This window comes from Phyllobates terribilis, unplaced genomic scaffold, assembly GCF_046119375.1.
Source record: "Phyllobates terribilis strain yellow unplaced genomic scaffold, ASM4611937v1 Scaffold_3__8_contigs__length_932513732, whole genome shotgun sequence".
NCBI lineage: Eukaryota > Metazoa > Chordata > Amphibia > Anura > Dendrobatidae > Phyllobates > Phyllobates terribilis.
In genome coordinates this window covers 918407285-918428646 of record NW_027362763.1, presented here as the reverse complement: position 1 = coordinate 918428646, position 21362 = coordinate 918407285, and the positions used below count along the sequence as shown (strand labels likewise).

The window sequence follows — 21362 nt, the reverse complement described above, 5'->3', positions numbered from 1 at the left end:
CTCTCTACACTGTGACTGTTCAAAGCAGAGGGCGCGCTGTAGTGATGTCATCACGCCCTCTGTCCTGAGACATCACACAGTCTGAAGATGAGGAAGAGGCCAGAGCTGCAGTGGAACAGGGAGAGGTAAGCATTGCAAGTTCCGGGGCCCTGAGCAAGCGGGGGGGGCCACTTGCTGGGGCTGCCATCGGGCTCCCCTGACTCATGGGCCCCATAGCGTGCCGGGCTCCCTGACGGCGAGTGGGCACCCCGCTTTCCCTGGGCCCCGGCACTTGCCCGGATGTGCCGGGTGCTGACGACGGCCCTGCTCTTAAGTTCGGCCAAAATGAGCATCTTGGGAATATAGCAATTCGGGAAGAGTACTGTTATGCCATAAGGGAGACTAAGCTACTGTGTCATCTTTGAATTGAAAATTATTTTTCGTGGCTCTCCACACTTGAACCGCAAGTCTGTAAATTGGCAAAAAGGAGTGTGAGTATTGGCCTGGTGCCTCCAATACCCTCCATAGACTCTGAAGACTCAAACAGTGCTCAAGGTGGTATTTAGAATTAGGCAGGTAGGCAGGTAATTATCTGCTGTCCAGTGTTGTAGAAAGTGAAGTTGGCCAGCTAAGTAGCAGAAGAAGTCTGGGAGTGCCGCGCCTACCTCATCACTAGCCTCTGAAGAGTGGTGGTTAGTTTCAGTTTTGTCTATTTGAGCCCCATAAGAAGGATGTTAAATGGGAGTTGATCATGGCAAAAACCTTTTGTGGGACTATGCAGGCTGAGTGTTCCAGATCATATAGGAATTCAGGGAGACCTATCATTTTAATGACATTGGTTCTCCCTACTGACAGAGGGAGGGCACCCCATATTCTAATTTTCTCCCACAGGTATGACTGAAGAGGGGATATATTTAAATCACAGAGTTGGGTATGATTTCTTGCTATGTGTGTACCTGGATATTTAAAGTTGGATACTATTTGTAGCCCGCAGAATTCATACCTTACTTTCCATCCTATAATGCTTAGAGAAAACAACATGGATTTCTGACAGTTTATTTTAGACCGGAGAACCAGCCAAATTCATCAATGCCATTACCAAAGGCACTCTAACTCTTGGACTTGCCAGAAACAAGATTAAATCATAGGCATATAACCCCATGCGGTCCTCAGGGGATCCACTTTAATCCCTTGATACCCTGCAGTTTGACTGATCCTGACAGCTAGTGGTTCCATGGCAATGGCAAACAAAATGGGTGACAGAGGGCACCCATGTCTGGTTCCTCTTCCCAAGGGAAACAATGAGGATATAAAACCATTAATCAGGATCCTTGGCTTTCGGAGATCGATACAAGACTGCAATCTATCTTCTAAAGCCTGGTCCAAAGCCAAAATTGTCGAAGCTACTTCTCAAGGTAATGCCTTAGTTGCATCCAGAGATGCCAAGGCCCAATATTCCTATCCTTTCCATCCCAACTGTGCTCTCTCCACATATTATCGGACATAGACCGACCCAGAAATCCGCAATAGTCTAGGTCAGGGGTGGGCAATTAATTTTCCAGAGGGGCCACATGAAAGACCGTGACTGCTGTGGAGGGCTGAACCAATAGGCTGAAATTAACTCTGCTCAATATTAACATATTAATTATAATTACTTTATATTAATATTAATTGTATCACTTAATATTGAGCAGAATTAAGCATGCAGACATGACCCTATATATCGTTTGAGCACACACACAGCCCCTTATATAATAATAGTTAGGAGTGAGGGTCCTGCTCACAAGCTTACAATCTAAAATATATACTATATAACTATACTATATACTATATAAAATAAAACTATATACCGTAAGAGCCTCCACATAGCCTCCCCATGTCCAGCAGGAGACCCCCATAGCCTCCTCATCTCCAGAAGGAGATCTTCATAGCCTCCCCATGTCCAGCAGGAGACCCCCATAGCCTCCAATTGTCCAGCAGTAGACCCCCATAGCCTCCCCATGTCCTGCAACAGACCCCATAGCCTCCCCATGTCCTGCAACAGACCCCCATAGCCTCCCCATGTCCTGCAACAGAAACCCATAGCCTCCCCATGTCCAGCAACTGACCCCCATAGCCTCCCCAGGTCCAGCAACTGACCCCCATAGCCTTCCCATGTCCAGCAATTGACCCCCATAGCCTCCCCGTGTCCAGCAACTTACCCCCATAGCCTCACCATGTACAGCAACTAACCCCCATAGCCTCATGTCCAGCAACTGACCCCCACAGCCTCCCCATGTCCTGCAACTGACCCCCATAGCCATGAAAAAAAAAACACCCCATACTCACATCGCTCCTGTTGAATCGGCGCTGTGCCTCTGCTCCTGTCTCCGATGCGCAGTGCACAGCTGAGCTGAGCTGATGCGATGACATGACGTCATCGTGCCAGCTGTCTCACTCGCTGATTGGTTGAAGAAGGGGCCGGCGGCGCCACCTTCCACCAATGCAGTCACCGCTGTCTGCTTCCTGAGGATGAGCGGTGAGGATCCTATCTTCATCATATTGTTAGTGTGCTGTGGTGTTCCCACTATCACGTGAGCATATCTACTTAGTAAAGTAGCTCATCCATTGTCACTTGCATATGAGACAGGGAGCCTTTGGTTCTAACTGAAATAAAATGAATAGTATGGATGCTAATCAGGTAATTTAGAGTAATGCTAATGTAAAGTGGCACAGAGTGGTAGTCGTGACCGAGCTTCTGTCCGGTTTCACTCTGGCACTTTATAGACAAGGGGTGTCCCAATCCCAGTGTGGGGTGCATCACACTCACTTGTATTCTTCAGGCCTCCGCTGCCTCCAGGCTTCCCTTGCCTCCAGGCTTCCGTTCTCAGGAGCCACCGCACACAATGCATGGGACACCAGGTTCTTTGTAATAGTCAAAGATATACTAGACAGTTCAAGTTCATCAGGTGGGATAGGGCACAGCAATTCACAGTTTCTTCCTCCTTATCACAACTCTTCAGTCCTGTCGCTAGCTCATCCTGGAATGCACCCAAGCTGCCGCGGGTGTGTCAGAAGTGACAGACAATTGCCCTGCAGTTGGTTGCAGGAGATCTATACGTTTGGCATTACAGACACCTTCTTAGTGGCTGTCTCTCTAGGACCCAGCGGCTACCTTCCTCTGGCTAATTAACACCCTGTCCTGGATGTATAAATACCTGATGTCTGCCAGAGGGAGGTGCCGGCGATACTCACATTAATCTTTGTGAAGGCTCAGAGCAAGTGCACTACTTCATCCTCTCTGGAGCTATGAGGACGGGTGTTCATCTCTCTAAAGTCAGCTAAAAGCTAAGCTATCTTCTCCTGTTTGCTCTCCCATGTTGTCTTTAGTGATCAGTGGAGATCGACTAGCACTCATCCCCCTCCCTTCCCTAGCCAGGGCCAAATGCCAGGAAAAGACAGGGCGAGGTTCATGTGCGGCGATTGGTGAAGAGCCAATATAGGGATGTTAGTGGAGACATGGTGACGTTAGATCAGCCTAGGAGGTCTCCACTCCCCCCTTTACCTAGTGTCTGGGCTCCCTTTCCCTCTTCTCTTTGTGTTGCACTAAGTCTTTCCCACACCTTGCGTGACACAAGCCCAATGATTCTGTCAGTCTCAGAGATTTGTCGTTTACCTCGGCAGTGCACTTGGGACCTGTCATCACCTTCCATCTATGCAGGTCCCTCTCCATCTTCCACTTTAAGCCAGAGTACATGATGTGTTCGGCAGCCCTAATGTCAGATCTTAGGCTCTAGATGTGACAAGATTGACCGCTCAGGATCCCAGTAATGCCTCATACTGCCTGGAACAAGTGACAAATGCTGCCCCTAGAAAACCACCACACCTGAACTTGACCTTCACTATGCAGTTCACTAAAGCCCCCGTCTCACATAGCGAGATCGCTAGCGAGATTGCTGCTGTGTCACGGTTTTGGTGACGCAACAGCGACCTCACCAGCGATGTCGCTATGTGTGACACTTTGCAGCGATCAGGCCCCTGCTGTGAGGTCGCTGATCGCTGCAAAGTGTCCTGGACTATTTTTTCGTCGTTGCCCTCCCGCTGGTCAGCACACAGGTGTGTGACCAGCGGGAGCAGCGATCAGGCTGGTAACCATGATAAACATCGGGTTACTAGGGGCACACGCGCACTTAGTAACCCGTTGTTTATCATGGTTACGAGCCTGCTAAAGTGAGCGGTAACCTCCCGCTCACCGTAGCAGAGTGGTAACTATGATAAACAACGGGTTACTAGGTGCGCGTGTGCCCCTAGTAACCCGATGTTTACCATGGTTACCAGCCTGCTCCTGCTTCAGCAGGCTGGTAACCAGGAGCAGGACATCGTGGAAAGATTCTTTCCATGATGTCGCTGCTCCCCTGATCGTTGGTTAGCCTGCCTGTTTGACAGCTCACCAGCGACCATATAGCGACGCAGCAACGATCCTCGTATCGTTGTCGGGATCGTTGCAGCGTCGCTAAGTGTGACGGGGCCTTAACTCTCTTAGAACTCAAGCTATTAGAAAGTGCCCCCCTTTTTATTAACACTAGTGCCCACCCACTGGGCTAGTTCTATCATTAACTATTTCCTTATCTCATGTGCTAAACCTATTATCCTGATTCCATGTCTTATGCTGTTGCTAAACCACTTACTTTATAAGCGTGCTTATGATATCCTAAGCTTACCCTATACTATACTCTACTCACATTATGCATTTTAACACTTCACATGCTGTACATTATCATAATAAGTTACATAAGACACACATCACTTTTAAATATAAAATCGCACAACAGTATTCACACTACGCGTCTGTTTTCTTCAGGGACAGGAACAGGGTAAGATCGTCCACATCCCTACACTAAAACAGCAATATGAAATAAAATATTGACACATATAATGCTTCCATTTGATGTAAAGATTTCAAATAATAATGACTATTGGGTAAGGAATTAAACAAACTGGAACAGGCTATTATGTAGGCATGCCATGTGGCATATAATATATTGACATATTTACAGTTGTAGGCCTTATATTTAAGAGGCTTAATGGGTAAAATTCCTTCATCCCTTATTGTACTTCCCGGATTCCCAGTAAAGCCAAGCAGCAGGACTGACAGATTTAACGTTAATACATAATCACGAAATTACTAAAATTGGCTACATGAGAGAGGTTGGAATTGTACAACCAGATTGGTTATGAGAAGGTGACAGACTGAATGGTTTTAAATATTGTTGTTATTATGGATCTAACTTGGATACCATATGACAAGTAAGCAACTGGGTCTGGCAGCTTTCTCAATCCTTTCTTATTTACCTCTCCCTGCACCATGACAGTTCAGTGCAGAAAGGAGTTAAAAACGTGTATATAACTCAGCAGATGGAGACCAATGGCTAAAATGGAACTCATTGCAAGACTTTAAGAGATTGTCCATTATGTTAGAATCATGTGCTATGCAAATTAACAGCTCCAAACGAGCATTTTTTAACATTACTAAGTTATTACAAGAGATACTTCTTTGTGCACATTTCATTGCAGGCAGTACTGGGGGGGCAAAGGGAGCGGTCGCCCCGGGCCCCGCGCTCTGAGGGGGCCCACCCGGAGCTATGCTACTGTAACTGTATCGGCATGCACAGTACGCCGGATACTGTTACACTCCGGGCAGAGCAGCGAGACTTGGTCCCTGCTCTGTCCGGCGGCCGCTATGCGGCCCTTAAGGAAGAGGGGGGCCCGGTGCCAGCATCAGGCTCCCCCACCCGTCACTGCCGCAAGTTTACTGATGAGAGAGGGAGCGCGACGCTCCCTCTCCCATCAGTCCCCTCTCTGTGACTGACGTCTCTGACGTCATCACTTGGTGCCCGGCCCGCTGTGCTGAAGATGTGTGCGGGCCGGGCGCTTGGAGCAGCGAGGGAACGAGGAGGAGAGAGAGGTAAGTACTGTGTTTATTTATTTTTTGCTGGGTGGGCGGGCGACATTATATTACAGACTCTGCCTATGGGGAGGGAGGGGAGCGTTATACTGAATACTCTGCCTATGGGAAGGGGGAGAAGAGTTATACTAAAGACTATGCCTATGGGGAGGGGGAGCATTATACTAAAGACTCTGCCTATGGGGATGGGGGAGGATTATACTAAAGACTCTGCCTATGGGGGGGCATTATACTAAAGACTCTGCCTATGGGGAGGGGGGAAGCATTATACTAAAACTCTGCTTATGGGGAAGAGGCATTATACTAAAGACTCTGCCTATGGGGGGGCATTATACTACAGACTCTGTCTATGGGGAGGGGGAGCATTATACTAAAGACTCTGCCTATGGGGGGAGCATTATACTACAGACTCTGGCTATGGGGAGGGAGGGGAGCATTATACTACATACTCTGCCTATGAAGAGGGGGGAGCATTATGCTACAGACTCTGCCTATGGGGAGGAGGGGAGCATTATACTACTGACTCTGCCTATGAGGAGGGGGGAGCATTATACTACAGACTCTGCCTATGGCGGGGAGCATTATACTACAAACTCTGCCTATAAGGGGGGGCATTATACTACAGACTCTGCCTATAAGGTGGGGAGCGTTATACTAAATACTCTGCCTATAGGGAGGGGGAGAAGCGTTATACTAAAGACTATGCCTATGGGGAGGGGGGAGAGCATTATACTAAAGACTCTGCCTATGGGGGGGCATTATACTACAGACTGTGTCTATGGGGAGGGGGAGCATCATACTAAAGACTCTGCCTATGGGGGGAGCATTATATTACAGACTCTGCCTATGGGGAGGAGGAGAGCATTATACTGCTGACTCTGCCTATGAGGAGGGGGAGCATTATACTATAGACTCTGCCTATAAGGGGGGCATTATACTACAGACTCTGCCTATAAGGGGGGGAGCGGTATACTACAGACTCTGCTTATGGGGGAGACATTATACTACAGACTCTGCTTATGGAGGGATGCATTTTACTATATGAAGGATTATGAGAGTGCATTATACTATATTGAGGACGATCTGGTGCATTATACTATATGTAGACTATTTATACAGTTGTGGGAGATAATGTGGAGTCTTTGCACAGTGTGGGGGTCATCATACAGTGTGGGAGATAATGTGAGGTCTTTGCACAGTGTGGTGGCCATCATACAGTGTGGGAGATAATGTGGGGTCTTTTCACAGTGTGGGGGCCATCATACAGTGTGGGAGATAATGTGGGGTCTTTGTATAGTGTGGGGGCCAACATACAGTGTGGGAGATAATGTGGGGTCTTTGTATAGTGTGGGGGCCATCATACAGTGTGGGAGATAATGTGGGGTCTTTTCACAGTGTGGGGGCCATCATACAGTGTGGGCGATAATGTGGGGTCTTGCACAGTGTTGGGGCCATCATACAGTGTTGGAGAGTGGAGACATCAGTTTGGAGGGTACTAATGGGTCAGTATGCTGTGTAGGGGGTATTATACAGTGAGGGGGAATTATACTGTGTATAGGAGAGCATCATACTGTGTAGAGGGGAGCTGTACATGGGGAGACTCAGGACATTATTAAATCTTAAGTGGGCACTTATCGTTATAGGGGAACTCAGGTTATTATGACTGTCAGAGGGGCACACAGAGGGCATTATTACTTTCTAGGAGGCACAATGTGGGCAATGTTTTCTAGGGCACTTGCACATGACATTACTATATTCTAGAGGTTTGTTTTACCATCTAGAGGGCGCACAGCAGGTGCAGTAATAGGGACACGTACAGCAACAGAGGCTCAGTATTGGGGTATCAGCAGGATGAGGCTTTTGTGCAAGTTCTGAATAGATGGGGACAGGGCCTGAAATGTAAGAAGTCAAATGTGTCTTTGTTGTGATCTCTGCAAACCTGAGACTCTGAGTCCTGGCTGGAGAAATTGTCGTGTCGGTCTGGGCCAGATGGAAAAGACGGGAAAAGTGAACAATTTAATCAGAAAGAACTTCAGCTGTAAGTTACGATATATAACTGTGCTGTGATCTCTTATATGTTCTGCAGGACTGCTATCTATCAATATATGGTCACCATATATTGGTAATATCAGTTCTGGTCTTTGTATAGAGATTATTTTCAGTAACAGCGCGGTCATCTGCTGAGGTGTTCCTACATACACTATATGGGTGTGCCACTCAGAAGTTTCGCCCCCCTGAACCAAAACGTTAGCTATGTCTCTGATTGCAGGTCATGTGAGTCACTGGTTGCATAAAATGCTTTCTTCTTGCACTGTTCCTTCTGATCTGTTTTTTTTTCAGGCTCAAATAGACCATGACACACTCTGCTTCCGAGAGGGAGGTGCTGCATCCTAATGATACATTGAGGTCTTAGCTAGTGTTGAGCCACCCCCGTAGTGTTCGAGTTCGGTTCGGTTCGTCGAACACCCGTGTGTTCGCCGAACTGTTCGTCGAACTGTTCGTCGAACACCTTCGAACACCGTTAAAACCAATGGCAGGCAAACAAAAACACATAGAAACACATAGAAAACACCTTTAAAGGTGTCCAAAAGCTGACAAACTGCTCAGAAGACACAACTAACACATGGAAAAGTGACAAGTACATATAGTCATGCGAAAAGAAAAGAGGTGGAGGAGTAAAAGGAGGGGGAGACACAGATATAGGCATGTCATGCCCTTCTAAAATCCAAAAAGTGAGAAGCCGACACGTTCAGTCCGCTCCTGCCCGTGCCACCTCCGTGTCGCCGGGTTTGTGCCAGAGCCGCGGTGAACCCTGACGGCCAGCCCCCCTCTCCCAATACTGGTGCCTGTCCGCTGGTGGGTCGAGCGAGCCCCCCTGTGGTGGAGGCAGCTCTAAGCTTTTTAATTTAAATTGTCTCTCTAATTTGAATGAATACACTTTAAATCCATTTACAAGGATCTATTGGAGGGCAAGTCTCGTGCCAGCAGCCGCGTAATTCCAGCTCCAGTAGCGTCCACTAAAGCTGCTGCAGTTAAAAAGCTTTTATAAGGATCGAGCTCGGCTGTCCACCGCAAGGCATCCTACTGCCAGTCCCAGCCCCTATGCCTTGGGGTGCCTCCTGATGCTCTTCACTGAGTATCCCGTGGTCCCGAAGCATTTCCTTTGAAAAAATTAAGTGTCCAAACTACAGGTGGTGTAGCTTGCTTAACAGCCGGGATAATCCGCTGACTAGCAGACACTGCTACTACGCACAAAGTATTTCCTGGGCTAGATGCAGTTAAAAATTTGTAATTAGATACTCTCGTTGGATGCTGAGAAAGCATTCCATAGAGTCTCCTGGCACGCCATATATGATTCTCTTAAAAAGCTTGGGGTAGGGGTCTAGGGGACCCTTTTATAGCCAAAATCACGGCCCTGTATCACAATACGTCACCTAGGCTGAAGATAAATGGAACTGTAGCACCCTGAGGGCTCAGTTGCTACAGAGGTATTGCACCTCACCCAGAGGTGTGATATCTCACTCTCAGGTAAGGATGGAGTGTGGATCAGGACCCGACACCTGCATGCATTACACCACATTGCCGTGGGGCAGGGCGACCAATATGCCCCTGAGATGGGCACGACAGTCCCTGTCCCTGGCTGGAGTGGGGGGAGGGAACACTGAGGAAGGGGAACCCTGTAGTGCAGGAGCAGGGAGGAAGCAGTTCCTGGGTGCATTGAGAAGGGAGTATAAAAGGTGGGCACCATCTTAGTTCAGTGCAGAGAAGTCTGAGCAGAAGTGGCAGGGAGCAGGGGCTCTGCATGAGCTCTGCTCCGGAGGCGGGCCTAGTAACAGAGGCCCAGGCCTGGAAGAGGGAGAAGGAAGGAAGAGGAGCGGAGAAGGCTCCAGGAACGAGGAACGAAGGGATCCCAGGGGTGCGGACGGGCGAGTTGCCACCGCACGCCCGAATCCACCTGCGTGGAGGGGTCAGGCCAAAGGGGGAGACCAGTCCCCGAAACTAGTGGAGGCAGGAAACGACCCTCAGCTAGAAACCGGAGGCTGTGACATTTTATGTGGCGCAGCCCCTCGCTACACCCGCTAGGAGGGCAGCACATAGGGTCAGGGAAACTGGCGCCAAGTTTACCAAGAGGAGGCCCGAGGCAGCCGGACAGAAGGGTTGGTAAGAAAGGCCAGACAAAGGACACACAAAGGGGGTCCTGTGAAGCGCTCCAAAGTTATCTGGGAGTTGTCTGAGCCCCTCACCTGGTGAGCACAGTACGACGTGGGCAGCCGTTACCTGCAGACGTGGTCTGGATAATAAGAACTGTGAGTAAAGGCCCTGGACTGCATCACTGACTCCGTGTCGTTACTGCTGCTGCCCTGCACCATCACCCCCATCCTCCGCATACACTGCCCTGAGGCTATACTCCTCCCGTGGGGAGTTATGCTACGCTCTGCTGCACCCACAACACCAGCCTCAGCGGTCTGCCCTGCAGCGGCGGTTCACTCTGACATCAAAACCACATAAATAGTTCCGCCACTGGCTTGACCACCCTGAGCCACGGAACCGGGTCGCCGCCACGAAGACTACAACCACCAGCATCCACCAAAAAGGGTCCGGCTCCGGGTGTCCCAAGGCCCAGGGGGTGCATCAGAACATTTTCATCACCTTTCACAATCACCAATGGGACAAGGCAGGGATGTCCTCTGTCCCCTCTCTTATACATCCTAGTGATGGAGCACCTGCTCTCATCAATTCGCCATAACCCCAATATTAGGTGGATTGAGGTGGGAGGCACCGAGTACAAGTGCTCTCTATTTGCTGATGATGTCCTAGTATATATCACTCAATCACATATATCCATCCATGCTGTTATGGCTGAAATAGATCACTTTGTTACATGGTCAAATCAATGCAGCGAAGTCTGAGGCCCTCGATGTCTCCCTCCCCAAATCCATATAGGATTCCATCCAGTCCAACTTTCCCTTTGCCTGGCCCTCACAGGGTATCAAATACTTAGGAATTCCTATTCATAGAGACCTCTCCCATCTATGTTATCTTAATTTTGGGCCCTTTATTGAACAACTCCATACAGACCACGGTTGGCAAGTTAGAACTGTAAGATTCACTACTTGAACCACTGGTGTTTTGTGGAAAAGCACATGTACACTGTGTTCCAAATTATTATGCAAAAAGTGTTTAGGAGTGATAAGGGAAGAATTTGTTTGTTTGTCAGTTAAACTCATTGATGGTGATGTGTGTCAGGGCTCTTTATATCACTGTAAACAATTGCAGACACCTGTGCTAATTAGTTTGGCAGGTGTGTCCAATGAAAGGCAAGACTACTTAAGAAGGCTGTCTCACATTATTAAGCAGCCTACATTTTCTGCCAAAATGGGAAAGAAAAAGGATGTGTCGGCTGCTGAGAAGCAACAAATTGTGGAGTGTTTAGGTCAAGGCATGACTACAATCAACATTGTGCGATGATCAGGATGAAGTGTCTTGGCAATCAAGAAGTATGTAGCTGATTCACAGTACACACGTGTGCGTGCTGATAAGGGCAAATTGAGGATTCTTTCCTACAGGCAATTACGTCAGGTTAAAAGAGCAGCGGCAAAAAAACCTTGTCATAGCAGCAGACAAGTTTTTGAAGCTGCTGGTGCCTCTAACGTCCCCCAAACAACAAGATGCAGGGTCCTTCAGAGGTTTGCAGCTGTGCATACGCCATCCTGTCGACCTCCTCTATCCACTTCACACAAGCAGAAACGGCTCCAGTGGGCCAAACATTACATGAAGACTGATTTCAAAACTGTTTTGTTCACGGATGAGTGCCGTGCAGCGCTCGATGGTCCAGATGGATGGAGTGGAGGATGGCTGGTTGACGGACACCCCACGCAAACACGACTACAGCGCCAACAAGGAGGAGGTGGAGTAATGTTTTGGGCTGGAATCAAGGGGAGAGAGATTGTCGGCCCCTTTAGGATCCCTGAAGGCGCTAAAGATGAACTCCATAGTGTATGTGGATTTTCTCAAACAGCACTTCCTGCCATGGTTCAAGAAGAAGAACCGTGTATTTCACAGCAAGATAATTTTTTTGCATGATAATGCACCATCTCATGCTGCACATAAAACATCTGCATCTCTGGCTGATATGGGCATAAAAGGGGACAAACTTATGGTGTGACCCCCATGCTCCCCTGACCTCTACCCCATTCAGAACCTCTGGAGCATCATCAAAAGGAGTGTCTATGATGGCGGGAGGCAGTTCACATCTAAGCAACAGCTCTGGGAGGGTATTCTGTCCTCATGCAAAACAATTGAAGCAGAAACCATCCAAAACCTGACAAATTCAATGGACGAGAGAGTTCAGAAGCTCCTTTCGAACAAGGGGTCCTATGTGAAAATGTAACATCACCTAGAATAAAGTTTTGAGTTGAAAACTGTTTGATTTCAGTTTCTAATAACCTGCTAATGCTTATAATTTCAAAAATGACCATTTTTTTGGTCTTTATTAAAATGAAAAGGTTGATCGAAAAGTTTGGGGGATCTAAGAGTGTGGCAACCCAGTAGTCATGATTACTTCGAATTCTGACAATAAGAGGGTCATGTTGCAGGTAGTGCAGCAAGAAGGCACTTATGTGTCTTGCGCATCTCGGAGCCCCAAAATTATTTTCCGGGCTAGATGCAGCTAAAAATTATTATTAATTTTAAATCTGGTGGAGCTTAGTATAGATGGCCTAATAGGATCAGTGCTGCACACTGCTACAAAGCCCAAATTATTTTCCAGTCAAGATACAGATAAACATGATTAGTAATTTTAAATCTGGTGGAGCTTATTATAGATGGCCTAATAGAATCAGTGCTGCACACTGCTACAAAGCCCAAATTATTTTCCAGCCAAGATACAGATAAACATGATTAGTAATTTGAAAGCTTAAAACGGTTGGTAGGGTGATTTTAACCAATCATCAAGCTTTTACTCTCCCCAGGATGACACAGGGGTAGAAAAGTCGTTTCGGATCCATGATTTGTTCATCTTTATGAACGTGAGTCTGTCTACATTATCAGTGGAGAGCCGCGTGCGCTTATCTGTCAGCACACCACCAGCAGCGCTGAACACACGTTCAGACAGAACGCTGGCTGCGGGGCATGACAAGATCTCCAAGGCGTAAGTGGCTAGCTCCGGCCATTTATCCAGATTGGAAGCCCAAAAAGAGCAAGGGTCCAGTGACACAGTCATGGCTTCAATGTTTACTTGGAGATACTCCTGTACCATCGTCTCTAGGCGTTGACTATGTGTCAGACTTCTTGTCTCCTGTGGCCTTGCAAAGGATTGGCTAAAAAAGTGGTGAAATGATTCAGCAAAATTGATGTTACCAGCAGATACTGTGGTTCTGTTACGGTTTGAGTGCTGAACACTTGACGGTCCCACGGTTGGCAAGTTGGAACTGTGAGATTCACTACGTGCACCACTGGTGTTTTGTGGAAAAGCACATGTAAGATTCTGCAACAGTCTCTGCTGATACTCCTGCATGCGTGCATCCCTTTCTATGGCAGGAATAATTTCTGCAAATTTACTTTTGTACCGGGGATCTAACAGTGTGGCAACCCAGTAGTCAGGATTATTTCTAATTCTCACAATTCGAGGGTCATGTTGCAGGTAGTGCAGCAAGAAGGCACTCATGTGTGTTGCGCATCCAGGAGCACCAAGTCCCTGTTGTGTTGGTGGCGAGGTAACAATCATGCTTCCTTCCTCTGTCCTCTCCCCCCAACCTCGCACAACAGAAATGTGATCAAGGTCTCCCTCATCTGATGAGTCTTCCATCAGTTCGTCCTCCACTTCTTCCTGGGCACCTGCACCTTCCTCACTAGTTTGGCTGCTACCATGCGCCCTGGTAAAACCATCTCCCCCACCCTCACATGCCTGCCGCCTTGGTGCTGCCGACCATCTGGACCTTGCAGATGTTAGCCCTTCCGCATACAACTCCTCCTCCTCTACTTCCTCCACCTCCTCTTGTGCCACCACCTGACTCCGAATTCTGTTTAACATGTGCTCCAGCATGTAAATCACCGGAATAGTCATGCTGATAATGGCATCGTCAGCACTAAACATCTTCGTCGCCATTTCAAAACTGTGCAGAAGGGTGCATAGGTCCCTGATCTGAGACCACTCCTCCAGCGTGATTTGCCCCACCTCTGGATCTCGTTGGCCCAGGCTATACGTCAGAACGTATTGCACCAGGGCTTGTCGGTGCTGCCACAGTCGCTGCAACATGTGCAGAGTTGAATTCCACGGGTAGGCACATCGCATTTTAGCCGGTGAAGTGGCAGGCCCAACGACTTCTGTAGAGATGTAAGTCGCTGAGCTGCGGGATGCGAACGGCGGAAGTGAACACACAGCGACCGTGCCCTCTGCAGAAGGCCATCTAGTCTGGGATAGTGGGCTAAAAATTGCTGGACAACCAGGTTCAACACGTGAGCCATACAAGGCACGTGTGTGACATTGCCCCGGCGAAGGGCCGCACCCAGGTTTGCAGCATTGTCGCACACGGTCTTCCCTGGTTTCAGGTCCAGTGGAGACAACCATTCATGAAATTGGTTCTCCAGAGCTGACCACAACTCCTCAGCTGTGTGACTCACATTTCCCAGACATTTCAAAGTAAAAACCGCCTGATGACGTTGAGCCCTACTGCCAGCATAGTAAGGAGGTGTGCAGGATCCCTTCTGCGCAGTTAGAAAGCTTGTAGCATGACCAGACAGGCTTTGGGTGCAGGTGGAAGACCGAGAGGAGGTTGAGGAGGCAGAAGCAGTGGAGGAACTTTGACATAAAGAGGATTGACGCACAACTCGTGGGGACGGCAAGACTTGGACAGCAGCCCCTTGTCCTGCTGTCACCATAGTTACCCAGTGCCCAGTCAGCGACATGTAACGCCCCTGTCCTTGCCTACTCGTCCAAGTGTCTGTGGTGAAATGCACCCTGTCACACACAGAGTTTCTCAAAGAAGCGGTGATGTTGTGTGCGACATGCTGGTGGAGCGCAGGCACACCTTTCTTTGAGAAGTAGTGCCGACTGGGCATCTGGTACTGGGGCACTGCGACGGACATAAGGTCTCGAAAATCCTCTGTGTTCACCAGGCGGAAAGGCAGCATTTCTGTAGCCAAGAGCTTGCAGATGGTGAAATTCAACCTCTTAGCTTTCTCATGGCTAGGAGGAAATGGTCTTTTACTTGTCCACATCTGAGGGACCGAGGGCTGGCTATTGTGCTTAGACGGGGTTGATAAGGGTGTCCCCGGCAAACTGCCGGTCTGTGAGGAAGATGCAGGCGGACATGTTAGGTTGCCTTGATCCAAAGGTGGTGCTATCGATGTCGGACAGCGCTCAACACCAGCTGGTGTTACCACCTCCAAAGAAAATGATGACCTGCCAATCACGCTGGCTGTTGCGGGTAAAGAGGTGGCAGGTCTGCGCCCCAAAACAGGTGTGAACGCTGTCCCCCCAGTTACAGAGGATGAAGAGGCCACGGATGCACAAGATATGGCAGATGGTGGTTGGCCCGGCCGGCTAGGCCGCATTGTAGCACACTGAGCTTCCCACTGCAACTTATGCTTCATGTCCATGTGCCGGTTCATGCATGAAGTACTCAAACTATGTATTTTTTGGCCTCTACTTAGCTTTTGCTGACAAATGTTACAGATAACACGAGTTGGGTCATCTTTATCGATCTGAAAAAATGCCCAGGCTATGCAAGGCTTAGCACCCATGCGACCTGAAGAGCCACCACGACTTGTGGTGAGAGGCAGAGTTGTGTTTGAGGATGCAGTTGTTGACATGCTTCCAGTACTACGTCTCTGTCCAGGAAGGCGCAACCTGACCTCGTCGTCACTAGCATCTTCCTCCACCTCCTCTGCTGACCTCATCTCTTGGCTGACTGTGGGTTGACAGTAAGTGGGATCTCCAACCTCATCATCATCACCCTGTGCGTTATCACACCCGTCGTCCTCAGAGCCAACCTGTTCCTGCCCTGACAAAAAACTAAAGTTGTCGCTCCAATCAGGTATTTGAGTCTCATCATCGTCTTCCTCATTGTCTCCACCAACAGGAGTTACAGTTTGGGAATGAGGGTCTACATTATGGTCAGAACTTTCTGCGTCTGGTCCTGGATCCGACTCATAAAGATTCTGGGCATCAGTGCAGATCATTTCCTCGTCTGGATTCACAGAAGCGCTGGAGTCGACCTCTGATTCCCAGGCTATAGTATGAGTAAACAGCTCTGCAGACTCAACCATCTGTTCTACCTCATACTCAGACGGGCAGCTGGAGATTTGGGAGCTGTGAGGAAGCAAGTGCGATTGGGGTGACACCTTTGAGGACTGGAGTATTTGTGATGTTGAAGTTGATGTGGAGGAGAGCCCACTTAAAGGAGCACTTGATATCCGTTGAAGCACCTGCTGTTTTTGTGCCTCATCTGGAATTTGTAGCGATTGGCGTGGCCGTAAGAAAGGGATCTTATCACATTGTCCGCTAAAAGAAGTAGACATTTTAGTTTGGCTGGAAGATGGTCTTTCTTCTGCAGATGTTACTGTTGCTTTAACACCTACCCCACGGACACAACCTTTTTCCCCCTTCCCAACACGCCTATTCCCCTTTCCACCAGCAGCAGGCCTTTTTCCACTCATTTTGGTGGTTAACTAATTCACAACTCTGGAGTTGTTTGCACAAAAAAACAATGGATGGGAACCGAGCAGAGCTGAGTGGCCAAACTGTGGTATTAGGCCAAAACTATTGGCTGGGTTAGATGCAGAAAAAAATTATATTCAATTTGCAACCTGATGGAGGTCAGTATAGATGGACTAATAGAACAAGTCCCACACACAGCTAGAAGGCCAAATATTTTTTCAGAGCTAGATGCAGAAAAAAATTATATTCAGTTTGCAACCTGATGGAGGTCAGTATAGATGGATTAATAGAACAAGTCCCACACACAGCTAGAAGCCCAATATTTTTTCAGAGGTAGATGCAGAAAAAAAATATATTCAGTTTGCAACCTGATGGAGGTCAGTATAGATGGACTAATAGAGAAAGTCCCACACACTGCTAGAAGGCCAAATATTTTTTCAGAGGTAGATGCAGATAAAAATTATTTTTAATTTGCAGCCTGATGGAGGTCAGTATAGATGGACTAATAGAGAAAGTCCCACACACTGCTAGAAGGCCAAATATTTTTTCAGAGCTAGATGCAGATAAAAATTATTTTTAATTTGCAACCTGATGGAGGTCAGTATAGATGGACTAATAGAGAAAGTCCCACACACTGCTAGAAGGCCAAATATTTTTTCAGAGCTAGATGCAGACAAAAAATTATTTTGAATTTGCAACCTGATGGAGGTCAGTATAGATGGACTAATAGAGAAAGTCCCACACACTGCTAGAAGGCCAAATATTTTTTCAGAGCTAGATGCAGATAAAAATTATTTTTAATTTGCAACCTGATGGAGGTCAGTATAGATGGACTAATAGAGAAAGTCCCACACACCGCTAGAAGGCCAAATATTTTTTCAGAGCTAGATGCAGAAAAAAATTATATTCAGTTTGCAACCTGATGGAGGTCAGTATAGATGGACTAATAGAATGATGCTATGCCCAAAAGATTTTACTTCACTAGGTGCAGTAAAAAAATTGGTATTCTATACACAGGTGGTATATCTTGCAACACAGATAGGCTACTCCACTGACTAACACACTCTGCAATAGGCCAAAAAGGATTAGCTTTGCTAGATTCAGCCAAATGCTGTGAAAAAAACTTGCACAGCACTGGCACAGACCTGCCTGGCAAAAACTGATAGGAACTGATGTAACCTAGTCCTGAAAAGGACTGCAATTACAATTAGTCTTTACTCCCACAATCTATCTATTTAAGAGCACAGACCTGCCTGATAAAAGTCATAGGAAATGCTGTAACCTAGTCCTTAAAAGGACTGCAATCACAACTATTCCCTACTCCCAAGCTATCTGTAGATTTGTGCGAAAATTGGCTTGAAATTAACAAGGTATAGCGCACACAGCAACAGCGGTGCCGTCTAACACGCAGCTGCAGCAGTGAGAAAATGGTGGCAACGGGGAAAATGGCTTGGTCTTATAGGGCAAGGACATGTGACATACACTGCCAATGACACATGCCCTTGCTTGTGTGAAAAAAATCACTTCGCTCCGTGTGTGCGCTGCTGATAGGCTGACAGATTGCACCTCCCCACTGTAAATGCGGGAAAGAGAAAAAAAAATGGAGATCTTCATTATTCCTGCAGAGATCCATCCCCTGCCCCTCCCCCCACCCCGCTGTACACTCAAACTGCGTATTAACATTAATTTTCATCATTACTGAGAAAAAATCCAGTTATGATTTTGGTGCACGAACAGTTATCGAACATAACCTCGAACAGCCAAATTTTTCTCAAATCGTTCGTGTTCGCCGAACGGCTCGAACACCCCCCAAAACAGCTCGAATTTGAGATTGGCGAACAGTTCGAGTAGAACAATGCTCATCTCTAGTCTTAGCATGTGTGAAGAAGACAAATCATGTATAATGCTTGCATGGCTAGACCACAATGTATCAACAAAATGCAGCACTGCCTTCTCAGAAGCAGAGTGCACCACTGAGTAGTGGACAACCCCTTTAATGTAACTATTCACTCCCACAATTAAAACTGACTAAACATTTCTGATATATTGTAAAGGAGTGGAGAAGCTGCCCACATACCCATGGAAGAGTATATGATTATATAATGCATTGCAATGTTTTAAACATTGTTTTATCTATTTTGTGTCCAGAAACAATTGGTTAGTTGCAGACAGGGTTAACTATTGGGACCAGCCCAGGAGGGGAGGAGTTATATGGTTATATTGGAATACAGGTTCCTGTTGTTAGTTAAGCAGATAGGGAGAAGCCTTGAGAAGTGAATGGTCTTGTTGCTCACAGACCTGTATTTTGAATTGGGTACTTGTGTGGGAAGAAGGGAGACCATGATATATTAGATAGCACATTCTGAAGGAAACCAGGATTAAGTGGCAGCAGGATTCCTTATCCCCAGCAAGGGGGTTTAGCAAGGACTCAGCGAAAGGAAGGATTCCTTTTCTCAGGCAAATAGGTCCAAAGCAAACAATTTTTAATAGTAGATAAGAAGCTAGAGTGTCGCCATGCTGGCACATGAGTTATTTTATGGGGAACTGAAAATGCAGTGGCACAGCAATGAGCATGTGGCCATCATCGAATGCACTTGAGAGTACTAGTGAGGAGTTGTACCAATGTACCTCAGCCAGTGAGGTCCTTACAAACTGGGAGTTGAAACTAGCTGTGAGGGGCTGCAGCGACACACCTCGACCCGTGAGGTCCTCACAGTGTGATATGGAGGTTCCCATAATGGTTTCATGGACTGTTGCAACATATAATAGAAGTGACGTACCTCCACTTGTAGCCGCAAAGATTCTGCCTCTGGATTGTGGAGAAGCAGCATTTTTAGCATTCTTATAGTGTTGTGCCTGCTACAGTATCTAATGTAAATACTTCTCATCAAGTTGTTCAGTAATAAAAAGTTTATTTTTGGACTTTGGTCTTCCTCATTCATCTTTACCTCATCTGGGCCTGTCCTGCCAAGTAAAACAGCAGCAAGTCCTCTGCAGAGGTGTATGCCCAAGGTAACAACTGCACACACACATAGCCAGGACCTCCATTATTCTGTAGCGTGGCAGGGCATGGATGATGTGTCCCTCGGCCACTATTACTGGCCTTGCCCACGTTACAGTATAATAATCATGCCTGAGTCTCTCATTTTTATTGCCTATGTTTTTCTGCTCGATGGCCCTATAACACTGGCGAAAGTCTGAATCACTTTTCTTCTGCCTATCCTCAGCTGTGGGTTGGACCAGTGCTGATAATGTAAATACGGTGTTCTTAGACACATGCGCTGTGTCTGGTATTGCAGCTCATTGCCATTTAAGTAAATGGAGTGGAGCACAAACATGAAAAGGGCTCTAATCTGTTCAACCCATTTTGGTTTATGATTCAAGGGGTCTTATTAGTATGGTTTAGAAACCTATTTTTTAAATAACATAACCATATTCTAAGTGTACCATTATTTAAAAATATAAAGTTGACATGTACAGTATATTACATCACTTAAAAGGTAGTCTGTCACTTTCAAAACTCAATTTAATCTACTTATACAGTCATGTAGAAGACTTAGTCCCTATAAAAGTCACCCCTGTAGGATAGTTTTTAGTGATGAGCGAGCACTAAAATGCTCAGGTACTCATTGCACGGGTCGAGCAAATTGGAATGCTCGAGTGCTTGGTCCGAGTAATGAACCCAATGTAAGTCTATGGCAAACTTGAGCATTTTTCCGGCGGCCCCAACCGGCGGTCTGTAGAGGGCTTAAAATTACCCAAATCGATGGGAACAGTGCTCAAATGACAAGGGAACAGCATGGGGAAGACCCCTGGAAGTATCTCTGACTCCCAGGTCACTGCTGTCAACAATGTTGTCAGAGGTATTATGCCACTTTTACGGACTCACAATAAAACATACAAAAACAAAAACAAAATTAATTTTCCTGGGAAAAATGTTAAGGAACATCCTTTCCAGGATAATGACTTGTATATAAGGTAAAATAAATAACCAAAAACAAAAATGCTCCTCCACACCTTGGGCTATGTTCACACGTAGAGTTTTTGATCTGTTTTTGCACTTTTGCATTGCTTTCAACGGTGAAAAATGCATTCACCAGGAAATGTAATTTTAATATTTTACTACCTTATCTCGCCATGTGGTGTGTAAGACATCATCAGACACATCCTGTTTCATTTATGAAGGAGGGACTCTGAAAGTCACAAACACTATTTTTATAGGGCCATCAGGTGGCCCTTACTATTCTTAAAGGGCCAGCTGTCGACTATGTTTTGTTGTTCCCATTATTAAAGAGTGGGTCTCCTATACAGTTATTGCATATGCAGTGACTGCAAAGGCTGCCAAAAATTTGGATGCACCCCAATACTCTTTTGAAGAGACATCACGGAGGGTCTCAGTAAAAAAAATGTTCCCATTATAAAGGACTGGGTCTCCTATAGTAGTAATGCCCATGCAGTGACTGCAAGGGCTGCCAAAATTATGGAAAAACCCCAATACCAATTTAAAGACACAGAGAGCTGGGCCACAGTAACAACATGTTCCCATTAGAAAGGAGCGGGTCTGCTATACAGTTATAGATTATGAAGTGAGTCCAATGGCTGCCAAAATGTAGGAAATACCCCAATAACAATTTAAAGACACATAGAGCTGAGCCACAGTAGCGACATGTTCCCATTAGAAAGGAGTGGGTCTCCCATACTGTTTGCCTATGCAGTGAATGCAACAGCTGACAAAATTTGGAGGAACTCCAATGTCCCTTGCAAGAGGTATAGAGGTTG

General features: G+C 46.9%; 1 long non-coding RNA gene across 1 annotated transcript in view; it reads right to left on the bottom strand.

Annotated features, from left to right (window-relative positions):
• LOC141258394 (uncharacterized) overlaps positions 1–19458 on the bottom strand; it is a 132724-nt gene extending 113266 nt beyond the window's left edge. Inside the window, exon 1 of the long non-coding RNA XR_012318318.1 lies at positions 19364–19458. This is a non-coding gene — a long non-coding RNA (uncharacterized lncRNA). The remainder of the gene's footprint in view (positions 1–19363) is intronic.
• Positions 19459–21362: the final 1904 nt, after the last annotated feature.